We start from the raw sequence: 4549 nt of genomic DNA, 5'->3' as shown, positions 1-4549 counted from the left end.
TGAATTTGAATGAGATTAGCCATGTTAAGCATATTTGAATTGATATGTAAATGTTCATGTGATAACTTTATTTGTATATGGCTTACTAAGCTTTTAAAGCTTACTTTGTGTGTTCTTTCCATGTTTTATAGATTATCGAAGCTAGCTTGGACTCGGGGATCATCGGGAAATGTCATCACACTATCGATCATCTCTTTGGTACTTTTCAAGCTTTGTATATATGGTATATGACATGTAAAGGCTAGTGTCATCTTGGTATGTTTTGAGTTGTGATTATAGCCATGAGATTTGGCTTGTAAATGTTGGAATATGGCTATTTAAGTTGGCTTGAATTATGTGTTTGATAAGTGATATATGTGATGTATATAATGTCCTAAGTGTTGGTTTGTTTGGAATGGTTGTATGGATGCTCTTTTGGATAGTTATATGTTGTGGTATTATTGCTTGGAAATTTGGTATAGTGATGAATTGATATGTTTGAGAAGAATGATTTGGTTGATAAAAAGGTGAGAAAATTCATTTAAGAGTTATGTGAGATTGATGATTGTGGTATATTGATTTGGTATGTTTTAAATATGGAATTTAGTAGTTGAATTGATTGATGATAGATGGTATGATATGTGTGTGAAATGGCATGTTTTGGCTGCCTATATATGTGTTGAATTGATACCATTTGATGGCTAAGTGTGTATGAGATGAGGGTGACAAATTGGCTTTGCAAATAGCCTATTTTTGTCCATACGGGCAGAGACACAAGCGTGTGTCTCAGCCGTGTGCAACACACGGTCATGTTACACAGCCGTGTGTCCCCCTGAGGTACCCTTTCAAATTAAGTCAGTATACACTCTAGTTTTGATACGGCCTAGGCACACGAGCATGTCTATTGGCCGTTTATGGCACACGGGTTTGACATACGGGCGTGTGGTCGACTGTGTGGCCAAGTCAGTAACCCCCCTTAGATTTCACACAGCCTGACACATGGGCGTGTCCTCGGTCATGTGGTGTAAGTTAGTATGTATGCCCTGTTTTCACACGGCCTATGACACGGGCGTGTCTGGTAGCCGTGTAAGGCACACGGCCTGTTTACACGGGCGTGTAACCCTAAAATCAAAGAAAATTTTTTAAGTTTTCCAAAGTTTACAAATGTTATTGATTTAGTTCCAAACCTCTTCTAAGCATGTTTTAAGGTCTCGTAGGACCTTAGAAAGGCAATATGATTGAGATGAATGGATTTTAATTATGAATGCATAAATGTATATTAATGATGTGTATTATCCGGTGATGGCTCATAACCCTATTCCGGTGACGAATACGAGTTAGGGGTGTTACATAAATTTCAAACTAACATCTTATAAGTTACTTATCAATTCCACTAAAAAGTCCCTTACCGTTTAAATATTTAGCTCAATTATAGACTCAATAGAACATGTAGGATATGCGAAATGAGCATTGTATCATTAGCACAACGTGTATACGCTATCTTATACTGAAGTGTAAAGTTAACGAAATGCACCAAAGTGCCATTGTGACTAGGCCCAAAGTGCAATATCACTGGATTGTACTGAAATGCCACTATCATTAGTGCGCATAGAAATTTCTTAATGGTATGTCATCTATATCCTACTAGTTCACATATTGTCTACATGGACATTTCATACTTAAATTCATTACATTCACTCAACAATTAAAAACAATTCAAATTTTACATTTTTACATTTTAGTCCTTATTTACATAAAATTCAACAATTATCAAAATATTACTTGACATTTAATTTACTATCATTTAACACTTCATTTAAGTTCTATATCTAACCGTTTTATTTCACTTATCAAATTTTTATACACTTTGCGCTTTACTCCTCTTTACATGAAATACTCTTTATATAAGTTATCCACTTTTTATTTAAATTCACCTTCTATCACCTTTATTTTTAAATAAATTTCATAATAGCTATCAATATTTTCTTATATAGATTAATCACATAAGTATTACTATAGCCAATGTAACAAGTTTTGTTTTATTAGGTAAAGTAAAATTCTTGAAGTACTTATAATCAAGTGTTTAGATGAGTTTCCTTCTTCTTCGTTCACTCTTTAGCTACTTCTTTTCCTTTATCACCAACTTGAGATTCACCTTCTTCTCTTTTTCTTCAAATTCATAAGAAAAATATACAAGATTCAACATAAAATAATAATCAAATAATATTTCCATGCACTTTTACTTGAAATAAACATAATCATTATATTAATTCATAAAATTAAAAATGAAAACTTATCATACTTACCTTAAACTTTTATCCCAATCCCTAACTTCGCTTTTCTCTCTCTTCCAATGTATGCAATAGCTATTTTAACAAGAAACTAAGCTTGCTATAAGATTACTCTATTGATTTCATTAAGAATCTACGGAAGAAATTGAAGGAATCAAGCTTGGGATGATGGGAAAAGGGTGAAAATGACTAAGATGGAATGAAATGAAAGTTGGTTCTCATGAACAATGGTGATTAGCGGATGGAAATAGATGGAAAATTCTACAGTTTTCTATTATAAAAATCTATTAAATTTAATAATTAAAATATTTAACTTAAAAATCTAAACATTATCATTCTCATCTCAGAAGGGAATGTTGAGATAGCCTCTCAAATATCAGCCACAATTGCGGAGAGCTTCCAAGCAACTAACGTAGTAGGCAACTTGATTTGCTCAATCACTTTTTTAATGTCAAATTATTTAAACTTTAATTATATATTAAATTGATCTCTCCACTAGCTTAACACAAATTTTTAATAGATTGCATATGACATGAACTCTTGAAAGAAATATTAAACGATTGAACAAGTAGAAAAGTTTCATTGAATTTACGCATTGGAGCAATAGGTGTTTTCTTGATTTAATGATTGGTTTGGGTTAAGTTAGTCGCTGTGGATATCTATTTAATTGGATTAAATGATGAATCTAAAGCGAAAATGATCATCTTATCTAATTATTTGGAATGAAATAAAATCAATAAAATAAAATAGGACTAAAATTAATTAAGAGTCTAAAATACATTTGTGACCCTTAAAGTGCCTAAAAAGAGGTTAAAGAAAGCTCACAAGTAAGGAAAGAAGTCTTGTCGCTCAAGCAAGCAAGGTAAGACTATAGGACTCTTTTTCTAGGACTTTGTTGCCGCTCATATGGTATTTCTAGCCTATTTTATTGGTAATTCAAATAATTAAAACTCCCATAAACTCTTTATAAATATCTTGTGTTAGGTGAAGAGAGAATACTGATCGAAATTTATGAGTTGATGAAAACTAGAAACCTTTAGTTGTCAATTCGTTTATTCGACTAAAAAAGAATAATTTATTTGAAATGGTTTTTTATGGAGTTCTAATTGAGTATTTATATTTGTGCCTGGAATAATGCTAACACATCATGTGATCCGTGAGTTAGAAAATAATAAAAAAATTTTAATCGATTTAAAATAAAGATTAAAGTTATATGAGAATCAAAAATTATTCTAGTAAAATTCTTTAGGGTCAACGGATAAATTTTAATCTTGGAAAATTTTAAATGAAAAAAGTAATCCCATAGGATCATTAATATTAATTTACATGGTTTTTGGAATGGAAATTCTCACATTAAACCGCTACCATACCAACAAAACGATAATATCTAAGAAATTAAGATGATAATAGGATAGAGCACGACCATAAAAACTATTTTTAAAATTTTTTTTATAAAAATATTTCAGGTATATTGAAATTTTTCTTTAATATATATTCCTACTTTTAATATTTTTATCAAATAAGTAAATTCATCAATTTTATCAACCTATTTTAATCAAACTAAATATATATTAACATTTATTCATTTAAATAAAGAGGTTTAATGGGAAAATTAGGAAAAAGGCCTTTTTTTTTGCAAAGTAGATAATATTTTTCTCATATTTAAGGAAATAGATTGATTTTGGAGAGAGAAATAAAAAACGCATCCTGCAAGAAATGTTTTCAGCTGGTGTGTCGTTAAGCGCTTTTACAAAACGTGTTTTTTCTTTTGCCATATCAGTTCCTTTAGTCAAATGATTAAATGTTAGTGTTTTCATCATTTAGTTTCGGTTTGATTTTTCTCCTACTCATATTTATATTTTTATTAAGTTATTTATATAAATAAATAAATTATTAATTAAAAATATTTTAACATAATAATATATATAGTTATATTTTTATTATATAATTACATATTTATTATTTTATTTATATAAATAAAAGCGTTATTAATTAAAAAGATGAATTAAAAACTTGAAAGCAATATATTTATTAATTAAAATTTTAAAAAAGATTAAAATAACATGAAATAAAAATACAAATATGAGTAGGAGAAGAATCAAACCGAGACTTAAGGTTAAAATTATTAACATTTCACAATTTAACCAAAAAAAATTAATGTATTAAAAAATTCATTTTATAGGAAGTGTTTTCTGACACTTCAGTTGTCTTTAAAATCGACTTATTTCTCTAAATATGAAAAATAAAAGCCTACTTTGCAAAAAAAAAAGAGTTCGGCT

Source organism: Gossypium arboreum, chromosome 3, assembly GCF_025698485.1.
Source record: "Gossypium arboreum isolate Shixiya-1 chromosome 3, ASM2569848v2, whole genome shotgun sequence".
In the NCBI taxonomy this organism is placed as follows: Eukaryota; Viridiplantae; Streptophyta; class Magnoliopsida; order Malvales; family Malvaceae; genus Gossypium; species Gossypium arboreum.
Note: the sequence above shows the minus strand (reverse complement) of the source record.